The sequence below is a fragment of the Tenebrio molitor genome, chromosome 3, assembly GCF_963966145.1.
Source record: "Tenebrio molitor chromosome 3, icTenMoli1.1, whole genome shotgun sequence".
NCBI lineage: Eukaryota > Metazoa > Arthropoda > Insecta > Coleoptera > Tenebrionidae > Tenebrio > Tenebrio molitor.
Genome location: NC_091048.1, coordinates 16,375,625 through 16,402,767, shown reverse-complemented (window position 1 = coordinate 16,402,767; position 27,143 = coordinate 16,375,625). Strand labels below are relative to the sequence as shown.

Genomic DNA, 27,143 nt, shown 5'->3' with positions numbered 1-27,143 from the left:
TTAAATTTTTTAAGCTTGTTGCTTCTAAAGCCTAACGAAGTGTGTGCAAGAAATTGAAAAAGGAAGGAGAGAACTTAAGAATTTGCACAACAAGAGATAGCAAATTGAATTATGCTTCTTTAGTCTAATAATAATTCTCGAGAAACGTAAAATTGACGATTTTTCTATGTACTGACACTCGCTCGTCGTTCTTCCAATTTCTGAATCACGAGTGTTAAAGTTAAAATATTTTTGAAGATGTTGAAGGAGGTGAGATATGGTGATGGAAAAATTTAGTTTTTCCTCGCTTTAATTTGCATTGTAAATCATTACGACCAGGAGTGAATCCCCCTGGCCGCTCTTTTAAAATTATTGCCACAAAATACGGCATGTTGCCAAGCTATATACTAGAACTTTCAGATTAAACTATTCTTAAAAATCGCCCAACAATAAACGGAAAACAACTCCTAAAAACTTTGCAGACCAATTTCAAAAGTTTAAATTAACCTACCCCATAAGTTAACATAAAACTGACAATTTTGTTACGCTAATGTGTTTTATTTTACCGTTCAAACAACCTGTTGGAATATTAAGTTCGAACGAGACTCTGTCATGTTTCTCCGATTCGCATCTACAAGCTGAACGTAAAACTACTTCACACGAAACGCACGCAAATATGACGAGACAAGTTTTTTTGAATGAAATTAAAACTGCGTGATCCAAAAAAAAGAGTGTGTGCTTAAGACCGCACGACAGAAATGAAAACTTCTATAACGTTAGTAATTGTTTTTAAGTAATACAGGGTTATTCTAAATAATTGTAGTCGAAGTAGGCGTGAAAACCGAATGTAAAATTGATGGTTGCCGCTCCACATAAAAAAAACATCAAGATAATGTGAATAAGTGAGTACACATCGTTAATTTAACAAAAAAAAATTCACCTAAAAATGACAGTGACAGCGACAGAACTGACAGTTCACATGAAAGCGGCAAAAATGTAATAACATGGGCAAGGCCTACTTCGACTACAATCATTTAGAATAACCCTGTATATATTATTACTGAATTTACAATGTTTGTCGTGTCTTGATCGTTTTTACATATAGCTACTCCTGCAGCTCTGCATTGACAATGAAAATACAATGAAAATTTAGAAGTGACGCACAGCTGACTGTTTCTCACTCGCTCGGCTAAATTCCGCACTTACTCGAATGAGCCTTTCACCTCCGAGCGTGTGACGTGATGGCGTGACGCGTGATCCGTGACGATTGAAAACTAATTCACTGCCCGAGAATAATAATGTTAAAGAAGTTGTTACTTCAAAAATCTATTAAAAATATTTTTGAGTAGAGTGAAATCGTACAAAAGAACCAAACTAAAGGTTAAGAAATATAAAATTGTCATGAGAAAAAGATTTCTAAATTCTTCACGGTAAGCATTATGATCTTCATGACTGCGTTTAAAATCACAACGTGTCGAGCTGAATTTGCACGTAATATACTTCTGGCGTGTGCATGAGGGTGGATAATTTTGTGTGGGTCTGTTAGTGTTGGAGTGCAAGGATATAGCTTGGCATTATTTATCGTCGACGGTTATTGGAGATGTAAAATTCGGACAGGTGTTGAAATAATGCATGCAGCACACATTCGGACGTCAGAATGGCATTTTCAGGGCGGGTCTTAATAATTTTCTCGTTGTAGCCGTCCTTCCTGTTCCGGTGGTGTTTGCTCAGGACGAGATAATTCCGGCGGGGCGCCGTCGGCTCCTGACGTCGCCCTGCGTCATCGACTAACTGCCTTAATTATCACATATTTAATGGGGTAAAGTGCGGGCGTTACGTGCACGCCATCGTCCTCAAACTTAAATAATGACGACGGTAAGTTGCTGAGCAAACAGGAGGTGGGGTCCGTTTATATTAAGTACGTGCTGGCTGGCTGCTGGCCGCCTTCCCGGTTAAACAAATTCAATTATCCGCGCACGGTCCTAGAGGATTCCGCCAGCCAGCGTCGAGGCGACGAGTTATTTAAAAAACGACGGCTGCGACGCGCTTCCGATAAACAGCCGACTAATGGTTCCTGAATTGTTTATTTGGCTTGTTGTCGGCGGGCGCAATTATCCTCCTCGATTCGTTGCCGTTTTCCTTGGCTCCTCGTTATATTGCTCCAACACGGAACACCCTTATCGGACACACGACGTCCCCGAACCGAATTCGGAATTACGCCGAGGAAGGTAAATATTGGCACGATCTTGGAATTAACTCTTGGAGCCACCTCTACAGATGTAGAACTTTGTAGTATGCAGAGACTAACGTTCTTATCTAACAATTTGTAATTTGTAAATACACGTAGATAACATAGATAAATAAAGACTAATTAATTAACCTCTTACTTATATGACGTGTAAACATAGAATCATAGTAGGTACAATGTGAAACAAAATTTTTCATCATGCATCACAATTTAACAAACCCCATTTTCACTTATTTTTCCTTATGACAAGAACTTATCTTTTTCTGACATTTGTTACGCTTTCCTAAACTGCCCTTTACCCACTGAAACCCCTGCTTTTCAGAATTTTGATATCAATTTCCTTACATTTTTGTATTCGCTCATTTCAATATATCTACTCCTCGCAAATGAGATCCGAACAACTACAAAGAAACAATGTGTTTTTTTAAATAAAATTTTACATACATATTCAAGGTACAGAGTACGGTCAGTAACAGCACGAAAACTAGGTTTCAGGCCGAGGCGAAGCCGAAGGTCTGATTAGATTGAGCGCTGGAAAATACTCGTACTTACCGTACGACATTTGTACAGTATGGAACAAAATAATCTTCATCTAGTTGCCTTTGTATTACTCTTGTAAACATACGATGTGCCGTTCTACGAAAAAATGGACGGCAGTCTCAAAATTCGCGAATTCCGAATTCAAAGCGTTGTAGGGGATTACTTCAACAGTCCAAATATGGACGTTAAAAGCACTCCGCTACGCGTCGTGCTCTTAAACTCGTCGCGCGTGCTTGAAAGGCTTCCTTATAAACTTGTATCATAATATACTATTATCTACTTTGAGTTATAAATAGGCTCATTATTATACCAAAAACAGTTTAATAACAAAGTAGATATTAAACTATTACAAACCCTTATAGTATATTAAATTGCAATATGCATAAAGAAGATGTTCTAACAAAAGAATTTGGCAACAAACGTGTGCGCTTTTTAACGTTAGAGTACATTTTAACTACGTGAAAAAGTCAAGAGAACATGATAGAGGATCAAAGAAAATGAACAAAGAAAATAAACAGGAGAGAGAGGAACCGAAAAAACGAATGAGTCAAAGAAAAATGAAAAAGAAATCGATATTCGTTAATGTGGAAGACAAATGTATATATTTCAGTATTTGTTGCTCTACGCCATACAGCTTAAAGCACATTTGTTGGTAATCGTCGTTTAGCTAACCCAATGCTAAAACTCATCCTAAGTGGTCCGGATTGCTCTCGCCCCCAATTTCGGCGTCGACGAGGGTTTGCTCTAACTATTTCGCACCCTCTCTATCGTCGATGCGACAGCGTGGCCCTCCTCCATCTACAGGTTGAAATCGTTAAATCGCAAATTGCATTACGGAATGGAATAACCATGTACGTAAACATTGAAGCTTCTGTGATTTACTCCGGTGGGGGTAACGTAGGAATCCATACGGCAGACGCGAAATGTGACAGGGAAAGAGTTACCTTCTGCTTACGGAGGCGGGAATTCGGAAATTTGCCGAGCGATAATTCCACCCTCTAGTAGGTCGCGATTTCATTAAGAAAGTTTAAGCTGAACAAGAGAGCGGCGAAGATTGCGCCGATGAAAAACATAAAAATATATTGTGCTTTACCCAAATTAGTCGTTTTTTTTCTTCGTTTCCACTTTCCGGGAGGGAACGTAAAATCGGGTGTGTTTGGTGTTAATTTAACCTAGGAAATAAAAATGTTCGCCCCGTAAAATCGAGCTTTTTTTCACTAAACCTTAATGCTTACATTACGGAGTCCCGGAAAAGATTTACGACCCAAATTACTATTTGGACGGTTTGGCGGCGAAATTAACAATAAAGGTGTAGGGTGCACGTCGGGTTGTAAAATCATTTTGCGATGAGATTTAAACCGCGATGGAAAGATTCGATCAAAATTTGACTTTCACAAACTGTTTAACATTCATGAATTGTTTGGGATGAAAAACCCAATCAAAAGCTGAATTTTTAAAATAAATATCGAAGCTTATGTATTTTGACTCATTTCGATTTTGCACAATTCAGATTTCCTGAAAATATAATTGAAATAAATATTAATTTATCTATTAAGACGTCTTAAAAAGTAGGACGCTTACTTAAGATAGCGATTTTAGTGGTCTTTAAGTTACTTTTGATGAAATCGAAAACCAATATGCTTAGTTCTTTATTTTTTACAGACTTTAGAATCAATTTTTACAAACTAACTAACACACTTGAAGGGAAGTTTAGTGTATTTGATCAATTTTGCTATTTTGTTTCATTGACGATGACTCACCCACACCATATAGAAAGAGTAAGAGGAAATTTCTAATATTATAAAGGAAATTCACTAGGAACGCAAAAGCTTTGGACAACATTATACATTATAATTCACCTGAATGTATCTCAGGTATAATTCTAAAATAAGCGAATGTTCGCAGAACTACCAAACAATTTACGGTGTATGCATGTTACATTAGTGAATTTTCGCTGATGCAATCAAACGACACCACTAAAAATTTACGTATTTCATAATTACGATTTTACAACATCGTAAATTGGAACATGATACACATATAAAGTTAAAAGGGTCGAAACCGAAGTTGCCGTCAAAATTCGCTACATTTTCATGATTTACGTCGCCATTTTGAATTTCATTAGAAAGAATTCCTACTTGTTCATGTAGGTCCTGTGGGAAGCATCGATTCTCCTTCGTCCGAAAAGAGAAACGAACGACAGAACGAATTCGGTTATGCTTAACACCCTCGATCCCAGCTGACCTACATCATAATTTAATCTGGCTAGGTTATCGATTGTCATTATTTAAAGATACGACCCAAATTTTAATTTTATCGATATTATGATCGGGCGTCTATTATGGCCGCGGTAAATTTATTCGCGATTAATAATTTAAACCCCCTGCAGCGGACAAGATGAATATTAATAATCCGTATTAGATATTCCGGCCGACTTGTATTTATTATTGAAACCGGAGAATACCGGAGTTGCTTAATGAGAGGTTTCTACTTTTGACAAATTAAGATATTTAGCGGCAACGTTCGCACCACGGCGAAATTAATGTTGTATCGGGCGCGTTCTACTATTAAGAAAACGGTAACAGTGCAAACGTGTATTTAGGCACGACGGCGGCGGCGGTGGCGGCGACGGCCTGCGTCGCGATTTGTGCAAACACAAACTTCTGGAGTGAGCCCACGACACGGGATTTACGGGGGCCGTCGCAGATTAACGGCGCCGTGCTAGAGAAAGACGTCTTAATTAAACGGCGACGGGTCTATTAAAACTACACCGTTCTTGGGACATCGGATGAGCTTAACTATTCCATTCCAACAAGAGATCTTCACCAGGTACGAGTTCGGAATTGGTCCCGGACGATCCGCAAAATTTTCCGACACAGGTAATGGTTCCACGATTTCATTTCATTGAGGTGGACACTTAGAACTATCTTACACAATAAAAAATAGAAGTATGTATATAAAACAATTTGCAAAATCATTGCTTTGTTGCACTAAATAAAAACCAGTTCTTCCTTAAAAAAATCTGTTTAAGATTTTTCTTCAGATTTTAGAAATGCCATCAAAGTGTGATTATGTTATCAGAACTAATGTATTTTTTAACCGATGTGTGTATATTTTAAAAAAGCAAAAGGAATACACAATTTATTTGGCTAAGGTTATACAATAAGAACTTATCTATTGTACAGTCATATTCAAATAAATCTAACTATTTTACAAACTAACGACCATTGAATTCTTAATTTTAGCCAAAATATTTTTTAAAATAAAATGTTAATTAATCAACTGCTGGAAGTCACATTTAAAACCCAAAAAAGAAGTAGTCCCAGATTTATTTGAACATGACTGTACATGACATACAGCTGAAAGCAAAAAATCTTGATGCTAATTTCTAAATTATACAATTAGTGCGATTCTATTGTTATCGAACAACATTAATTTTGCATAGATCTAACCAATCAACAGCTTCATATCATAGCAACTACAACCTTGTTATAGTATAGCAATATATGTAAATTTTAAAACAGAATCGCAGCAAATAAGACGTTGGTAGTGTTCACCATCATAGTTGGGCCCGGTGCTATAATAGTATATTAAAGAACGAGTTTTATAAGGGTTGATTTGGCGCACGAGTTCCAGGTGTAGAAAACGACCCGTAGGGGAGTTTTGTATGGAACGAGTGCGCCAATGCCCTTATAAAACAAGTTTTTTATGTTATTTTTTAGAATTTGCACCCTTGTTTTAATTTTTAAATAAAAAAATTAAATTTTCAAATTCTAGGAAATTTTGTATTAATTGCAAATTCAAGGTAACGGATGCAACTACATCTGAAACATATGTTAAAAAGTAGAGTTTGAACATTAATATTGGAAGTTTTTTGGTGTAAATGACAATAATACACTGAAATATTGATAAAAATTGTCTTAGAGATCTATTAAACTACGAGTGCTTTAAGAGATAGCCATAAACGACTCCAAATTGAATACAACAATAGACCTATTAGAGACGCAGATTCTAAAATAGTATATTAAAACATGAGTTTTATCAAACTTATATTAACACACGAGTTAGATTTGCAGCACGACTGCCGCAGGCAGGAGTGCCTGTAAATGACGAGTGCCTGTAAATGACGAGTGCTCTTATATTTTATAAAACGAATTTTTTATGCTATTTTTTCTAATTTGCATATTGAATACATGTTTTTTACAAATAAAATCAATTTTGGCAATTTAGGGAATTTTGTGACAGTTGGTGACACATTTATTTCATGGTTAATATTTAAAGTAATAGTTATTTTTATTTATTATACAAGCGTACTAAATGAATGTTTAACGAGCGATGCGTTTAACAGCGCGAGCGGCGAAGCCGCAAGCGCGTTAACATCGCACGTTAAACATTCATTTAGCCCGCGAGTATAATGCAACTGTTTATCCAACTTTACACTAATAAAGTAATAAACTTCTCCAATTTGAGTGTAATTTTTTTTAAATCAAGTCCGAAGCTTGTTACTAATCACAAATGATTGTCGAGTCGCTGAGTGTGATTTTTTGTTGCCATGGTTTTATTGACACGAGAAAAAAAATCGGTGTGACAGTGAATTATTTTATCCAATATTACTCCTAATAAAATTAGGTCTTTACGGCGTATACACGTGTAGAAGGTGAAAATCTAGAAAATGGATGATACAATTATGAACAATTGCTTCCCAATACCTGTAATGTATGTATAATTATTGCTTAATAAATTTTTATTTATTTTCTTTGACATTTACTTGACATTTTTAAACCGCTAGCAAAATAAAAATTTTAAACCGCTAGAGGAATAAAATTTTTATTCGATTATTCATTAAACAAGTGCTTTTATTCCCTGTATCCAAGTACATATTTAAACATGACTTTATAAGGCAAAATTGGATAAAATTCTAAATTTGAATCTAGACTAAACATAATTGTCACAAGTGAAATTGCAATTAAAGATGAATTATCCAAAAATGCAGCAAATAGCAGAGAATACCAGAGTCAATTTGCGGCCGGCAATGTGTGTTACCAACTGAAAAAAGTTCCTAGATTTCGGATGTGTATCTAATAGCTTATTAACGTATTCAAAACGAATGCGTTAACAGCTTTGTTAAAACAGCAAATTAGAAAAAAATAAATATGTGCAAGCTTCAAGAACGAAGCTATCATGACGATGTGCGCTGAAGGTTTTATTGCATGATAATAATGGATATGTCGTGCTCTCATACTAAAATTATCCATTTCGTGTAAGTACGTTTACCATTTCGTGAAAAGTATCCGCTTAGCGTAACATTATAATTTTACAGCAGTCTTTAGACAAGCAGCGAAAATTGCCTTAAAGAAATTTTTATTAAATCAATAAATAAATATTTTCTCCACATGGTGCGAACTTTTTGGTAAACTAATCTAATATAATAATAATATTGTAAGGAAAATCGGGCTCTGACAACATCCAAACGCTGATAAGGAGCTGCGGGGATCCAATAGGTACGACTCGCCCGCTTACCCCTCGGGATACTTGGCTCGGGAGGGCACCTGCTTGAAGTGGTTGGCGTCATGATAACGTGGGAATCCAATAGGACACACCCGCCTAACCCCGCATTATCATCTAGCTTTGTTTATATTACACCGTGTTGGGGTGGAAAGGAATTTTAGTTTTTAGTTTGTTAACACATGTTAACAAGAGATCACCTCTCATTCTTGTATTAGAATTGTTAATCATCGTCTTGACGTGTTAATAAACTTTATAATTGCTTTATAATTTAAAGATTTCTTACAATATTGATAATTGATAAACATTAAGTTTCAAGAGGTTTACGAGACATTATTTTATATAAACGCTATTAATATAAGGAGTTATAAACTTACAAAACGTTAAACTTTTTTTCTTTCTTCCTAATAAACAAGACATGGAAAACTAATTGAAGTAGGTACGTAATAAAGTCGGCACAGCAGAAATTCTAACCTAAAGGCCAACAAGGAAATATTCCCATGTGGGGTTTGAATGCAGGTTGTTTAGGTAAAATACAGAATATGAGCTAGTAATGAATTATTGTATGTATACTATGAGAAATAAATACACACATTTTCAGTTAATACATGGAAAATAACTAATTTTACAGGATAAAATCATTACATTTAACAAAATAGTCGTCAGGAGAATTGATAAAGTGCTCAAATTTTTTTTACACGGTGCATTATTTCAGACAGCCTGACTGGTTGGGTCAATGTAAATAGAATGAACGATATAAGAAGAAAGAACGCATAGATTTCATTTGAATGAATGAAGACAGACAGAAAAGGAATTTAGACGAAGAAGTGAAGATTGATAGAAACGCATGGGGATTGAGAACGGAGATACGAACCCAGATGTAGAAATCCGGGATGTAATATAAAATATCAAGTGAAAAACGACACTTGATTTTATAGTTTTAAGGGGTGCCCGTTTGATGTCCATGAATCCAAGCACCGACAGCGTGTAGCATCTTTTTCTAAGTTATATTATTGTGTTTCGACTTACTGTATTAAGAAAACAGTCCTCTTCAGAACTATTTAACTAAGAAATATTTTCGTTACGATGGCGCTACTTCGGTCGAGGCAACTGGTGTAACAAAAGTTAAAATAAATTCGATACTGGGTTGCCAAAATTTGCGGAACAACTCAATGGGGCAATGTCAACTCATGTTAGAAAATAATGGGAAAAATACTAAAAAAATTCTATACCTCTTAGATTTGAAGAAATGAGGGCTCAAAAGGTGCAGCTTTGATTTCATTTATTTTAAGTATTAAAAAAGTTTTTGACTACCTATTTGTCTTTTACTAGTCAATGGGATAATAATTCTGAACGATTGTGATCAGGTTGACAGTCATTTTCTTCATTATTTCCAGCATTTCCAAGTAGTAATTTTATGTCCGTTTTACCTCAAATAACGTACGGCAACCATGGCTTTGATTTTTCTCTCTCATTTCCATGGTTACAACAAAAATAAAATATTTGCAGACTATCCGTTTATTAAACTCCCGCACTGTCAGTGTCAAGTTTTGATTTTTTTTTTGGAGTGTACCTATGGGAATCTAGGTAAATTGCTCGAATGCAATTGCTCGAAGACGAATTGCTCGAAATCAGCTGCTCGAAAGTCAATTGCTCGAATATGACTTTGCTCGAATTGCAAGTTCCTGGAACGGCAGTTTCTCGAAAATATTTTGCTCGAAAGTAATTATCATACACAGGATAATGCGGTGATTGTTATTACAAAGGCCACATCCGTATTGCATTTAATAAATTTAAAAAAAAAAACTGTTTTACACAAAATTTTTAGTTCTGATAAGAGAATTCATTTCTAAAATTTATAAACGAAATTACCGAAGAAAAATATGAATTAGATTTTAAATCAAACGATATTAAAAATGTGAGGACTGGTTTTATTTATGATGTGGGATTTGTAATTGCGGTAAGGCGGTAAGGCCGTTACAGATCTTCGGGTGCAGGAATTTGAGATTCCATTATTTTCTCCAAGGCCGCAACAGTTTGTTTTTTATAAAACAATAAGTTTATGCAATATACAATTGGGATATAAGGTTAGTAAGTGCATTATAACAGAATCGAGAAATTTTTTTACAGGAATATTTTGAAGGCATTAATGCCATTGTTACGACTAGTCCGTAATTACTAATAATTACTAATTACACTCCAATTACACATTTTCGACCATATAAATTCGAGCAAAACATTTTCGAGAAATTGCAGTTCGAGGAACTTGTATTTCGAGAAAAGTTACAATCGAGCAATTTCATTTTCAAGCAATTGATTTCGAGCAACTGCATTCGAGGAATTTGCCGGAGACGACCTATGGTGAAATACATTTAAAATTGCCTGTACACAAAATCTAGTTATAAAAACGTCAACAAGAAAAGTTTGGTTATGTTAATGGAGTTAATTCTCGTCTTTCCAAACAATAATTAACAATACCCTGCTTCTCTCTGGCCGTTAACAGTATTCTTCTTCTTGTTCAGCTATTTCGTGTAAGAATACTTTGAATCAAAGAAAACGAATTTATTAAACTTAACTTCAAATGTGAAATTTCAAATTTTTGCGCCAACCTAAATGTCATTGTGGCACCATTTATTTAGTTATTATAACAATAAAATGTTGCAAAAGTTTCCAAACACTGAGGCATCATTTTGAATTTTTATTTTTGAGAAAACCATTCATGTTGGGAAAAAATACTATTAAGGTTTTCGACCAGATTTTCCCTCACAAACCCTAAAATTCTCGGGAGATCATTCCCATAATAAAATGTTTTTCAGATTTTTCTTAACGATTGGAGTATTTTGAGAAAATTTGAGTAATTTGGATAAATTGTCTTTACTGTAAATCTCTTTAAATCCCATTTTTAGCACTGAGATTATTTTGAATACCTAGATTCCAATGGTGACTTGACACGCTAAGAATTCCTTACTACAGGGTCATTATAAATGATTGTCCCATCGTAGTTGGCGTTGAAAACCCACACACATTTTGGGTGTGCCGCCAGCCTCGCAACGTTAGACAAACTAGTAGACAGATTTCCACTACCGCCGGTAGCGCCACCTATCGGCGATACTAGTCTGGCTCATGTTATTTCAGGGTATTTCACGAGTGATAATAAGCCCGGCCCGATTTAAAATGCAACCCACAATTCTTTTGAAAAGTTAACGTGGATATTTGTTTTATGATTTAAAAAACATAAAATATAATTAGCTGCGCAGTTTTGTAAATTTTGACATAAACATCATTCGCTTGGTTAAAAAAACGAGGTGTACCTATTTGAAATCCAGAATGCCTGCATGTCGGACTTACGTGCGGTTGCAATGTTCGGGCGACATTTTAAGATGTACGCCGTCATACCCAATAACATCTGACCCTGTTTGTGTACACGTATATTTACCAGTATGCAGCATTATAATTTAAATTTACTGTAAAATTTATCAAGTAGGTACCTCGCGCAACGTCGATTTCAAATAACCTTGATGGATGGGGGTTTCCTCCTGAAATTACATCTAGCTTCTCCTCTACTCGTCGAGCCGGCACAGATTATGATTATGACGTACTAAAAACTTTCCTTCTTTGTCAACAGAAATAAAAAAGAGGCAGAACGACTGCTTTCCGTTTCCGAGGGATCGGGAATAAGGTGGCGGTTTGTCAACGAGGAGTGGCGGCGATGACTGTTCCAGACGCGCGAGGAAGATCGAAGAGATGAAAGGAACGACGAGAGAAAAAAAGGGTCAACCACATTAAAACTTATGACGTACTAACGGAGACTTGGGTCACGCGCCATGCACCACCCGGGAAATCGCCCACCCCCGAGGCCGCCAGCATAATAAACCGAAGCTCTGATATTGATGGTCTGATTAAACGTGGCGAGAGCGGGGGCATCCTTGGTTAATAGGCCGAGTAAACCTGTTAATGACTCAAGAGAATTATTGACGTGCTCATCTCGACCAAAATTGAGTGATATGCATCATTCCTGCTTAATCCGACGACGCAACTTAGTCGGCCGTGATGCAACTGATAAGGAACTTGGAAATCTGAACATGAACTAAAACAGTAGATGTGTTAACAAAATTCTAACCAGAATCTGTAAACATCAGCTGAGTAAATGTTCCTGAAAGTGCGAACAAAATCATTCTTTTCTCTGACTTTCATTCGTTCATTGGTTCTTCCTTTCCATTATAGTGCTGTTATAGTTTATAAGAAATAATATTTTTTGATTGATGCTACCTGTTTTAGAGATTTTGGTTTAAATTACCGTTTGAATTCTACTTCCCGTGTTTCATAGACCACCACGATCAACACTGCCTTCAATTCCCTCCCGGAATAGTAAAGTTAGGAGACACTAAAATTTCTCCGCATAAAAATTCCTCGATCGCACACGCCGCGAATTTATTGCTCCCGACCGTTCGATGGATCGATTTTTATCCTTTTTTTATTATTATAAATTCCCGTTCTCCGGTTTCAGAATTGGATTTTGTTGACCGAATATCCCCCTCGAATATCGTAGGGGTTAATAACGGGATAATTAATGGAATTGCTTGTAAACGTACACCGGAATCAATTTAATTTGGGTTTTGGGAGTGGAAAGACGAGCCGGAATTTTTCGCCACACTTAGGTGTAACGAAATCGGTGTGACAACGGGGAAGCCGTCGGAATAAGTAACTTTCACCCTCGTTTTCCTACCATCCACCTCATCTCCGCGCTGACATTTTGACGTTGACTGTCAAACGCGGAAAGATTGCATCTTTTAGAAAGGACGAAATCCTGGGATCCCAGTTTTGATTGATGCCCGGGGAATTAATTATGCGGAAAACTGTCGGTTCTCGACATCATTTCGTTACACACGCCCGCCGATGCAGCCGAAAGTTTCACTCGAAAGGGGTGAAGTACAAGTTTAAAGTAAACTGCCCGCAAACTATTATAGTCGTGGTTTAAATATCGAAGCCGACAACAGAATTTTGAAACGCTGTATCTTACAGTCGGATTTAAAGTATCTTATAATATTGTGTTTTTCTCTTCGTTCCTTTTCCTATATTTATTGACAAAAAAAAAATCCAAATAGGTAGTGCTTTCAAAGGAATTATAATTATTTGATCCGTAGTGATAAAATAGAATCTGGCCTCGATGCCGGGCCTTCTTTTTTACTTATTTACTTTTTTACTTGTAGATAAGGAAATCTCCATTAATACTATTGGGTGATTCAAAATGATCGTGAATAAATATGGCAACTACTCGTACATATGTACTTATCTCACTTTCTTTATTCCCTATTATTTTTGTTTTTTTTGTTTCTTTTAATTTTTTTATTTGAGCTTAAATAGAATAGCTGTGGCTAGACTTCGCCTCATCTTTATACTTTGTTTTTTTTTCTTAATAAAGTCATTATTATTGTTATTATTAAAAGTGTGGCTAGAATAGAGTTGATATTTCTTTGATAGTTTATAGTCACGCAATTTTGAAAATTATCAAGTCCATTTGCAATGGTATAAAAAAATCAAATTCATGCTTATGATGATGATGATGATTAATCATACCACGTGTTATATTTGATGAAACAGTATAATGAAACTGACAAATTTATTTCAATCAAAAATCGTAACGACAAAAGTAAAAAAGATAATTTTTTTTTTGTTTTTTATTATCGCTATGATAGCCATGCAACTAAGTACTTTACGCGTTTTCATTGGATGACTCATGATCACGTGGTACATGAATTATATTGTCATAGTAATATAAATTTGGCATGTTTATCGATGTCATCTGTAGATTTTACTTGCGGCTTTACTGCCTTATATGAACCCTTTCAAGGAGGATATATGTATAGATTAACTTCAGAAGCTTACGATTGGAATGTGACGTTAATAGATTAGATAACGAAATAAAAATAAGCGAGGCGAGCTCGCTACATCCTTATACAGTGAGCGGCAAAAGTATGGAATAAATTCATTAAAAATTAAACAAAATTTTTTTCAAAAAAATCTTTGAACAGGTTAATTTTAGTTTATAAAAATACATGTTTTAGTATCAAAGAAAATTCCAAGCAGTCATTTGTTTTCGAGTTATCACGTCATCGATAGTTTTTTTAAATGGTAACCCCCTATTTTTTTTCTTGATTCTGATAGCCCTTTTAATTGTCTAAATGACAGTATAAAAACTTTGTTATCTTACATAAGAAAATTTTTGAGAAAAAAAATACTAAAGTTGGAAAAAATAAATTTTATAACGAACAAAAACAAGTCAAAAAATCAAGTAGGGAAATCAAACAGTCAAATGTTATTGTCAATTTCATTCGTATGTGTTATTTGTTTTACAAAACGTTTTCGAAAATGACTCATTTAACAGAAACACAACGTATAGAAATTTTAATTTTGATTGGGTGCGTGGATAAAACTAGATAAAACTAAAACAGGAGAAATTTCTTCATAAACTTGCTTATTGTCAACAAGCTGGGGGATGGCAAATCGAACATTTAATTCCATAATTTTAAATACGTACCAACACAGTTTTTGACTTGTTTTTGTTCGTTACAAAATTTATTTTTTCCAAATTTATTATTTGTTTTCTCAAAAATTTCCTTATGTAAGGTAACAAAATTTTTATACTGGCGTTTAGACAATTAAAAGGGCTATCAGAATCAAGAAAAAAAATAGGGGGTTTCCATTTAAAAAAACTATCGATGACGTCATAACTCGAAAACAAATGACTGTTTCGAATTTTATTTTGCATTAAAATATGTATTTTTATAAACTAAAATTGACCTGTCCAAAGATTTTTTTGAAAAAAAATTTGTTTAATTTTTAATGAATTTATTCCATACTTTTGCCGCTCACTGTATACTCAGCACAGGTTTATCGTTACTGCGTCGATTTCTGTCATCATATTGTGATGAAACTAAGTGCAGAACATAATTAGAAATGTTCTCTTCCTAATAATATGCACTATTGAAATAATTTGGTCGAATAGAGCACTAGAATACAGCGACTTTGTCTAGTGCAGAATTTCTATTGGTAAACGCGAGTATGGTGAGTCAGCTAAACGCACCCCAGTTCGCGACGTTTTCCAGAGAACAGGCACGGAAACAATCTGAATCCTGCAGGGATATATGAACATCGCGAAAAGGCTACCCTCGATACTGGGGGATAATAAATAAGGATCCTGCCGTATGAACTTTCCGGTTTAGTCCGACGCTATCGAGATGGTCCAGACTGGGCCGTATATCCAGCGATGGTCCGAAGAACGATACACTTAAATCAGTTAACCGCTCAGGGTTAAACCGGAGGAAGAGAACATTTAGCTTCGGAAAACCTCTAAAAAAATTTATACAGGGGATGAACAGTCGCCGAATAAAAACAACTGTAGTCCCTGATCCAGCTCGGAACGATAAAATAATGCCGCCTAAGCTCTTCGAACGAGAAAAGAAATGATCAACTTCCTTCTAGTGTGGCGTCTATAAAAAAATAAACAACACAACAACACCGAACTTGGATTAATAATAAAACGTCTATGGTTTGCGGATCGAGTTGTGACCAGAGAACATGGCCCGCCGCCAGCAAATAAGATAATTTAATTGGTTTTACAAATCACCCGGAAAATTCCCAACTTTAATTTAAAGTTACACTTCGGTCGGGTACCGAAGCGCCTTACGCCGCTGCCTTACGGAAACTCTCAGGGTCCGTTCGAATTTCCTGGGGATTTTCACAATGGACATGCGACCATAACAACCGTCAAAGAGACGGACATCCAGAAAACTGTTTGAATAACAATAAAGGAGAAAATAAACTGAAACATTTCAGAAAGAAAGGGAAGGAAGGGATACTGTGGAGTGGAAAGTTAATGAATTAGGATGAGGCCTCAAGCACATACGGAAAAGACGTAACACAATTGTAATTCTGCTGCGCATAATGCGGCGAAACGAGAACGTTTTAATTAAAAAATCGTCTGCTTCGTTATTTTTAATGGAGACCTATCAAAGAGAAATTAGGATTCTAGACGTTACTAAACTATACTCATCCAGTTTCAATTAAAACCCCAGGAGAATTTCGATGCGATTTAACAAAACGTCACTCCTTCGAAATTATTATCGAGGATAATAAATAATGGTCGCGATAAGACGTGACGGATTTCATTTGTCACAAATCCTCGCTGCATGTCGTCCTGACCTCGCGCATGCATTTCTCACGTGAGCTTTTTGTTGTGAAAGTTCCTTATAATCTGAACATCAAGGTGAATCACCGTACACATTAAAGCTTGTGTGGCGTGCACGAATGAAAGTACCATTGAGATAAATAAAACCCTTTTCGGTCTTTTTTGCATTCGCCTTATTCTGTCTCTGGTTATCGCGTTCTAAACATTATTTATCGTCCGCGTACGTGTCCTATAACGTACATTTGCTCCTTTCTAAACATTGCAAACACTGTTATCATTTGAGTTGTTAAACAATGATGGTGAATTATGTCCTACAGTGATCAATTTAGATTTTTATTATTTTATGAATACTGTGATCAAATCGAATGATTGGATATCTCATAACAAGGTACTAACTATCGTTAAGAAATGTAAAAAATAGACATGGCACTACTCCTCAAAAGGACGTTAAAACGTAAGAATAAAAAAATGGAAAGATTTCTAAAAATGTATAATAATAGTTATTTGTACAACTAGTTATGAAAGTCATACTTTTTTTCACGAATTTGCAGATTAATCAAGCAAATAAGTGAAAAAAGCACAGCGTGTTGTACACACAATTTTTTTTTGCATATCGAAAAAAATTGAGAAATTTGGTCTAAAAGGATTTATGAAAAATTACAAAAAAAAAAATAGATATGCTTTGACAATCATCTCCAAGGAGATGGAATAAAATAATGCAAAAAAGTACTACTTTCATTACGATTTTTCGTGTAAAAATGTGCTACTTTCACTACCATTTTCCGTGTAAAAAAGTGCCACTTTCATACGATATGCAAAACAACTAATTGAACACCTTATAAATTTATAAATAGTAATACGAACATACATTCCTACAGTTCGGAATAAATTCGATAAAACGGAAAGTATTAATTTCTGCGAAAAATCCTCGAAGAGGTCAATTCTCTTCTTAAAAAGTGCATATTTTCCAGTACTTTACTTATGCTGACAGCTCTTGATCTCCTAATTATGAATTGTGTAATTTGAATTGTGAATAATTTTTTTAAATGACAATCCCCACTTGTTTCTTCTTTTCCTGATAGACGACCTTCGTACAACATAAACGATGGGTGAAAAAAATTGGTACCTTACATAACAATCTTTTTGAGAAAATGACAATTTTTATCTTAAAAATTTAATTTAATTTTTAAGGTACACATTTTTTTTCTATGGGTTTAGTTCAAATCGAAGGTTTATTTTAATAGACCAAACAATTTACAAGATTTACGGCCGAGAATTCGCGCTGAAACGGAACAAATAAGCCCTGACATTATTGAGCGCAGTGTACAAAGTGTCGGTGAGTGCTAAATGGTTGGCGGGAGGCAATTTCAACATTTGCGTTGAATTTTATTGTTAACCTTAGATGTTTGTTTGTTTTTTGTTTGAGGTCAATTAAAATTTTTACAATATAAATTATAGTAAATTTTTGAAGTAAAATTTGTCATTTTCTCAAGAAATAATTGTGATGTTATTAATCTGAATATTTTACTGACTTTGACTTACTGTTGTGATGAATAGCTTCTAAAACATACGGGACTAAAGCAATCTAATTTAGTGAAGGTCGATTTTTTTACATGAAACCACGTTGATCTACAACAAGCCCGTTTTACTTACAAAAATATATTGAAAATAATTGTCTCAGACATTTTTGTAAAGTTTTTGATGTGTTATTGTCAACTCTATTTAATGTAGAAAGATTCGTCAATTATAAATTTAAAAATGGGTGCGCAGTAGCTTTGACAAAAATGTAGACACAATCTCTCAGAATAAATTTGGAGATATCGTTAATGAAACAGTCAAGGAATATCTAATTTTCTTTTAAATACTAATGAAATCGTTCACTTTAAAATTTAACAAAACACTTTTTATTGTTGTTAATTCAAAAGTTTTAAGATATTGATTGTTTGCGATAACTTGTTTTGTGGGTTTATAATTTTGATTGACATAGAAGCAACATATTTTCTTAATTCAAGAGAAGTTACAACTGCACCCCTATATAAAATGCATTTGACAAACACAAGCACGTTTTAAATTAAAATTAAAAACGCCAGTATTTTCAATTTATTATGTCGCTGAAATATTTTCTTGGTTGATTAAATTGCAAGTAAATAAAAAAGTCAATAGTGTTACAGGACTGCAATTTTCTGTGGAAAATTTTTACTTTTATTTAACATTTTCATAGAGTGATATTGATTGTTGACTTAGAGCGAACACAAGGGAAGAGAATTTTTCTTGTCATTTTATATTTTCTTGACGAACGATATAATTTCAACGAAACTAAAGTTGTTTTTTATTAATACATGTCTGTGTATATTTATTCATTAATCTACAAAATAATACTCCTAATTTTAATCTCGTTGATATTTGATGTTTATTAATGTTTGTTTTTACAGTAACCTGTGTTTAGTGTTTATTTTTAATATAGGAAACAGGTTCGTTGGTTTTTATGCAAAGAAAACAAATACATTTATTTGAAAAACATTCATTCTGTATATACCGGGTGTTATAGAAGTCCACATAATAAATTTAACCACCAATAGGACTTGTTGAAATAAACGTTTTTTTTATTTATCATTTTTCTGCAAATTCTTCAAAACAGAGTTAAAATTAAATATAATTTGAACCCTAAAATTCATACCCGCTGAAGTGTTTACACATCCATTGATAACGAAGCATGAAAAAAAATTACTCGATTAAAATGATTGTCCCATCGCAGTTGGCGTTGGTAGCCTAGTTGAATGTACTGCAAGCCTCAAAACATGACACATGAGTCAGACTAATATCGTCGATAGGTGGCAATACTGGCGGTAGCTTTTACCACCGAAAATTTGTCTACCAGTTTGTCTCATGTTGCGAGGTTGCAGCACATCCGAAATTTGTGTGGTTTTCAACGCCAACTGCGATGGAACAATCATTAATAACCCTATATTAATTAGAACAGCGGTCGTTCTTAAAAAGAAAATGTAACATTTTTATCGCACAAAAATATTTTCACTCATCCTTTCGTTTCAATTGATTATCCAATGAGCGAAGTGTGAAGTTAGGGGTTAGAAAAATGTAAAAAAATACGTTCGATTAAAAAAAGATCAACATGTAAAAAATGTTTATTTTAAAGAGTTCTATTGATGATTAAATTTATTACGTAGACTTCCATAACACTCGGTATATAACACCATTGGGTTTCTCTCTGAATCCTGTAAATGTGCATTATTTAAAGTCAACTTTCAGGTCTTCACGAGAGTTACCACAAACGTACAATAGGGTTGCAGTAATTCAAGGTAGAGGTCTTAACCGCATACATAATTACAATGCCATCGCAAAGTTTGTTACGTAACGGCAAAAGTGAACTTTAATGATTCAAACATCAAAGTCAAATAAATGTTTGGTTACACAATCAAATGTTCGAGAATGAGAAATCGTTGTTTTCCAAAAACCTGTAAAATATGCACAATACATGTTTTGTTGTTGAACATAATGTAGATTTTATTGTTTTAACATATTCCAAGCTAAACACTTATTATAGTGAAATTTGTGTTGCAGATAACGTTCAGCAATGTATCCATCCACTTCCTGAATTATGTAAGTTTCACTCGTAGCCCATGGCAAATTAAAGTTTCAATTTGCATCAGATCTACCCTCGCCTACATGAACATACAAGTCGATTCCTTTTTTGCATAGTTACGTTAACATAAACCAACAGTAAATTAACGGAGCGCTATCATACAATCTCTTTCGAGTTGATAATGCAGTTTCGCGGTGCGCTTCTGCTGTGATCAGCTTAACTAATGCACTTTGTTAACATGTTTTCCATACACGCCATAAACTTCAGCGTAATTTTAGAAAATTGTTAAATGCACATTTAGACAAGAAGACATTAAATGAAATTACGCTGTCTCGACGTCTACACCGAGAGCTTTTACATAAATACCAAAAGCACTTATTAATCCTAGGGTGCAGACAAATGCATGTCACGTAATATTAAATGCATGTAGATATAAGACATCTTTGCAGTCATACATTTTAAGCTGTTAAATGCATCACAACGTTGTACTTCACCATTCCAAACAAAAAAAAATATCGTTTGTGCCAAAACCAAAGAAATGTTTTTGTTGTTTAGGTTGTACAGTAGTAGTACACTAGTAATTTTTGTCGTGGTTGGTTTAAATGCACGTAATAGTTATTAGTGTATTAAGGGCATAATCGACAACTATGCCCGTGGTACATACAACGTTTTATTCTATTTTATTAGCTATTTATGCACCAAGGGCGTTACAACGATGATTACGCGCCCGGAGAACGATGAATCCAACTAGAGGGCTTTAGCCCGACAGATGGATATCGTTCGATGGGCGCAATCATTCGGTGACGCCGTGATGCATACAAGATTTATAAAAAAAAGAAAAAAAACTGGCATCTTTGCAATTATGAATTGATGAGGGCGTTATGAATTCATTACGCCCGCTTATTCTTATTACGCCCTGTATTATGCCCCGGTTGTTATGGACATGTTTACGTATTTCGTATCCTAGGAGTTATCATGCAATTATACTAAAGTGAAAAATAAAATTTCTAAAAGATTCAAACAAATATTTAGTATTCCTTAAAGGAAATCAACTAAAAGTTGTGTCCATGCAAATTTTAGTGTTGTGCTATTTTGATGTTGTTAGTGTTACTGTGTATATAATGTATGATTTTCTTTAATAAAATAATGTTTGATACCATTGTTTGAATAATTAAACCAACTGTTGCTTGGCAGATTTTTGACAGATCTGTGCCATAAAAGCCAATTTATGCCCTCATTTGTGGGCGTATAAAGACGATTATTGACTAAAATAGAATAAACATCAAAACATAAGTTGTGAATAGATCAGAATTTTTTAAGTAACGGACTGGATCAGTCTTTTAAGGAATACTATTATGGAGAGCTTGAAGCTAGAAAGACTAAACTAATTTGTATTTTTTTTCAACGATTTCAACGACTTTAAATGGCTGAAATAAACCAGAATATAAAACAAAAGAATATATTTACCTTATTTGGGTCCGTTTCTAATGGTAGTGATATTTGTCAAAGTCAGTGGCAAAAGTTTATGGATTTAAATATTTAAATATTTCTCATTTATTCATTCATAATATTGTAATGTAATGGTATGATCAATAATAATCGATAACATGACTGAAAAAACCATTTGTCCTTGTTCCGCCTTAGTTTTCATGACCGCGTAATCACCAGAACTTATCTTGCAATAGTAACATCATTTTTCTTTTTGGCGACGGAAACAAAAAAAAACGGCCTAAAAACCCTTTTTATCGCAGCCCCGAATCTTGATTTTTTTTAATTAAAATCACTATTCCAGTGTGGGTTTGCACCGTGGCAGCGTTGACCGTGCCAGTTCTGGGCCTTATTGTAGAATGGGCGAGGAAACGGTCCCGTCTAATCCCATTAGATGCAGACGACTTCATTAGTTTAGCCTCCGCGTTAAATAATTTACCCCCTTTGTTGGTCCTAGGCACCTGGCCGTGTCCGCACACGATCCGGAACACGGGAACCGTACCGTAAGTCCGGTCTCGTCTGGTGATGGTGAGATTTCATCGAGGGATGCAGCGTCAAACTCGATACGTTCGATTTACTCCGGTACTCCGGAAAATGTCAGAACTATTCAGAACGAATGAGTACATGATGACGGGGAGCGTATGTGAAAATTCAGTTTGAAAATATAGGAAAAAATCCAGTCCGGTCAACGCACTTGTTGCTGGGATGGGAAATTAACCGACCGCAGAGTTCGGACGCGCTAAAGTCTGTCCGCGGATTAGGAATTGTCCGAATTTGGTACGGTAAAAATCGCACAAACTTACACAATAAGGGTAAACTAAGTCGAAAGAGGTAAAATAAGAATGAAAAAGGAAAAAAAATATGACTTTGCAGTGTATTTAAGCACTTAACGAGCGAGTATTTTATAATAAACTAGCCAAAACTGAATAGGGAATTCCACAATTTTTCTTAGAAAGCAAAATAATTGCCCCAATCCTCCCACGTATTCTTAAATACTAGATAAATTTAAAATGTTACAGGTACTTGGAACATTACATCTAATGTGTATCTTTATATATTTCTAACACATTTCATTATAAATTTTAAACTGTATTTATAAAAAATTCAAAAATGGAAAAATTCCCTATTCATTTTTGCTTAGTTTATTTTCTTAACATATCCCCTTAAAGGTAATGTTGGTTAAATTTTATAGCTATTAAGACAACAAGTGTTTTATAGACGATTTAAAAATCGAGATCGTAGTTTAAATCAGAGCGACCGCAGGGAGCGAGGATTTAATAGATCGAGATTTTTAAAGTATAAAACACGCGTTGTCTTCAAGATTTTTTCTAAATCAGAAATTTTAATAAATTCAGAATTTATTCGAGGCGCGTCACAATACACAAAATGCGGAGGTTGCCGTGGGTACTATCAACAAATTTGGAAAAAAACAATTTTCATCGTTGAAATGTGCCAAAACGTTCCAGAAGAAATAAGAAAAAAGGGGCAATTTGTTACAAATGAAGTCTAAAAGTGCATACGAAAAGGTGTATGTTTCCTTTCAAGGCCGGAACAATGAAAAAAGCATCACGGAGGTAACGGAAGATGTAATTTTGGCTTTTCTTGATATGGGGTAAGTGTGTAGAACTTCATTAAAAGTTAATTCACACTACGGCAAGAATCATTTGAAGAAAATGTAAAGATTGCCAGTTTTCGATGGCCGGGCACTTGCATTGGATGAAACAGCAGAAGTTAAAGAAGACGTTAGGAACAAGAGCACGAAGCTAATGTGGCAGTTTCAATTCAATAATTGTACTTTTCACTTTTGTGATAATTACTGTAAAAATGATGAATAAAATGTTACTTGAATAACATGTGTGAGCGTATTTTATGACTCTATAAGATACGTTGCTATTGACGACGTGTCTAATAGAGAAAAGCGTATTTTATGGGAAACATAAGGTGTGAGCTCAAATGCACCATATAACAGTGTAAGATATTAGTGTTAGAAAAAAGTTATTTTTCTCCCTACCGGTTAGAAATGTAGGCTGTGGATACCTCATTTGAGGTGAGAAAATTCAACTTTCTCGCTAAGGTAAGAAAGTTAATCATGAAATGTTTATGGTAAAACTGTACCAAAATACAAATGTCACAAGTGTCAAAAGTGAAATAAGTTATTGATAAATGAAAGCCAATTCAATGAAGTAAGTTGGTAGGTCAATCATATAATCTGGAAAATAAACAGATAAGCTAGGTAGGTAGATTACTTTACCCTGTTTATATCAAATTTTCGAACAAACCTCAAATCTTCAAATGCGATGACAAGTTAATTAAACAAATAGCACAGCCTACTATTCAATTCTCAAAATTTTCGTTTTAATCACGAATATAACCATCTTTTTTGACTTTTTTCAACAAAGTTGTGCCGGTAGGGAAAAAAATTGTATTCAAACCTTGTTAAGAAAGTGTCCTTGCAGACCTTAGGCACTTATAAACCTCGTCTACGACTCGGTTTATAATCTTTGCCTGCGGTCTGCAAGAAACCACTTTCTTACCTTGGTTTGAAATATACTATTTTGTCATAACAGTACTTGGTACTGTTTTAATCCACGGCAGGTCTGTTGTTGTAAGTTGATCTTATTGTGCCTGTTTACCAAACGGGGACCGAGTGAGAACACGTCGGTGGCGCAAAAAATAAATTACCTTCCTTTAGTGCGATTCCGTTTCAAAATTTAGCAATATTGTTATTGAACAACATTGATTTTGCATAGATCCAACTAATCAACAGCTTCATATCATAGCAACTACAACATTGTTATATAGCAATATCGGTAAATTTTAAAACAGAATCGCACCACTTCTCATAATATACGTCCCTAAAAATACGAGTGTTGCTCAGATTTAAATCTTGATTGCAGTCTTTTTTATATTTTCATTGATCAAAATAAATTAAAAAAAAAATCCTACTAAAGAAAGAATAAGACACAATGAAATATTTACAAGGCTTACAGGCTATAAAGGTCTGAATACTACGCTCAAACTTTTGTTAACGAAACGTTCAATGAAAAATGATGTTTTTCTGTTAAGGAGCTTACATTATTGATATATTTTTTTGCAATTAATTTATTGACGGACAAAAATAAAAGCAGCTTATCGACCTAGAGCGCTATGCAGTCCGTTAAAGGCGTTCTACTGCTTTATGACAAAGAACGGCATATGTATTACCATTTTGACTAAGAAACACTTAAAAATCTACTTTGAGGAACACTTCCTCATTTTCCACGTAGTCCAAATTATAGATTATGCGACTTTCATCTCTTTGGCTGGTTCCCAACCTTTAAAATGCAGCGGACCATCGAGGCAAAAGTATGATGTGTCGTGGATCCCTTATGATTAGAAATAATTAGTTTATTGGTTGTTGAATACATGTTATAATAATGCAATATTTTTTGTGAAAAAAAAATTAATGAGATTTTTGGGAATACATTTTATGTACCTAGTTGCGAAATTCTGGGACTTAAACTGCTGCTCAAAGTTATACGCATGTCGTCGGTAGCGTCCAACCGATTTTTCTGTAAGTTTTTGATCAGAAGCAGATTGGAAAATCCCTCTTCGGAGAAAAAAGTTTAAATACGATTGTTCATTAGTCACAACTTGATGTCCATTCGGGCGTTTTCGGCATATTAAACACGTTCGACGTTTCTTTAAACACGGCTTGAATTTTTTGGACATATTTAGCCCTAGATCAAGTTGGTATTTTGACGTTTATCAGTTTCGCATCCGGCGTAAAAGAAAACGTCATTACAGTGAAATAATTCAAATATGGACCTGATAGAAACTGATAATGAAGAGGAAAATTTCATTGGTACCCCTCCTGAAGTAACCCAAGCGGCACACAGAAGCCACCAATAATTTGTTGCCTGAGAAATCACAGTATCAGTACGAGCGAGCTTATAATATTTTCGATGAATGGCGAAAAGAAAACCGCATAAGATCTTTTTCTGAGGACGTTATGCTTGCGTTCTTCCAAAAATTATCCCAAAATATGAAGCCCACGTCTTTATGGTCAACATACCCCATGGTTCGATCAACAATTAATCTCAAAAATTATGTCGATATAAGTAAATATGACAAATTGCGAGGATTGTTTGTTTCATTTGTTCATTTGGTCGTAGAAAAAGTATAGTATGCAACACGTTTTATAAACTTCTCTAGACACTTGTTTATTAAACACTCGCTCCGCTACGCTTCGCTCGTGCCTAACATAAAACTCGTGTCTAAAGTGTCGTTTATAAAACTTGTTACAAAATATACTATTAACATTACTAGCATGGTAAAAGGGTTTTTACTGGCGACAGAAGGAGCCAGTAAAACCCGTTGCGTATATTGTTGAATATTTTATTTGTTCCACACTTGTAAACAGTTTTACAAACTATTAAAAATTCCACTGTTTGAAAAAAAAATCGTATGAGCTTTACACGTGTTGCTTTGCAAACGCACGACAATCATATGAGCACGTGTGTAAAATTTTACAGGCTAGCCAGTTAAGAGACATTTTCAAGGCGAACATGGTGACTTGTAAAACTGACGTTTACAAGTGCGGAACAAATAAACATAATAATATTCCGCAAAGTGTCACTTCGAAGCTTGTTATATGAGATTGTTTTTTTGCACCAGAACTTTTCGAGGTTAATGGCTGATTCGAACGTTTTCGTTTCGACATCGTTGCATTCCGGAAAGCACCTTAACTCCTTTTAAAGTTCGTGGAGATGATGTACACGTATGTATAACATTTTGTTGAACTTCGGCTGTTATATGCGAGTAATTTTTCTCGTCAATGAAAGTTTTGAGCAGCGGAAATGCCAAATAATTTGTTGCTTCAATTTTTCTTATCCACAGCTCGAGTTTACAAATAAACGCTCGAAGTTTGTCTTCGACCACGAACATGTTTGAGCAAATCATCCCGTTTCGTATTGCCTGTCTAAAAATGTCTGCAAGATAGGCCAGCCGTATCTCAAATTTTGGATTATAAAACTGCTCCAACAAATCGGTCATTCCTTTTTCAATTAAAAATACGCTTAGCTCCTCCCGCAGCTCATATAATCTTCCCAGCATGTTTCTTTTCGACAACCAACAAACCTCCGTCTGTTTCGGGCTCGGAGTCCAAATCAGAGCACAATTTTTTGAAAACACGCGTCTTAAGCGCACTGTTTTTGACTGCATTCACCAATGTTATCGCCAGTTTCATGGTGTTCGCCAATTCTTTCGGCAACCGCTTGCATTTGAAATTGACATTATTGCCCATTTTTATAGTTATTTTTGATGATGAATTCGCGGACCACTTTTTGACGTCTCGCGAACCACCTCTGGTCAACGGACCACCGGTTGGGAACTACAACTTGGAGCATTGTTAGAAGAATTGGAACAATTTGAAGATGATATTGATAATGATGTCACCAAAATACTTCAAATTATAATGAAATTTTCAAAAAGATGGCATTATTAGACGAATAATTTTTGTATTAATATAATATAATCCACAGGGTGCATTAAAAATCTATATTTATTTTATTCATAATATTTTGAATGAATGATGTGAAAATATGGTTTTTCTG

General features: G+C 34.8%; 1 protein-coding gene and 1 long non-coding RNA gene across 8 annotated transcripts in view; one reads left to right on the top strand and one right to left on the bottom strand.

Annotated features, from left to right (window-relative positions):
• LOC138126042 (CUGBP Elav-like family member 1) overlaps positions 1-27,143 on the bottom strand; it is a 313,867-nt gene that overhangs the window by 145,512 nt on the left and 141,212 nt on the right. The gene's annotated exons all lie outside the window — the stretch shown is intronic.
• LOC138126047 (uncharacterized) overlaps positions 1-27,143 on the top strand; it is a 217,009-nt gene that overhangs the window by 75,189 nt on the left and 114,677 nt on the right. For both annotated transcript variants that reach the window (XR_011157582.1, XR_011157581.1), the window contains exon 2: positions 20,040-20,078. This is a non-coding gene — a long non-coding RNA (uncharacterized lncRNA). The remainder of the gene's footprint in view (positions 1-20,039; positions 20,079-27,143) is intronic.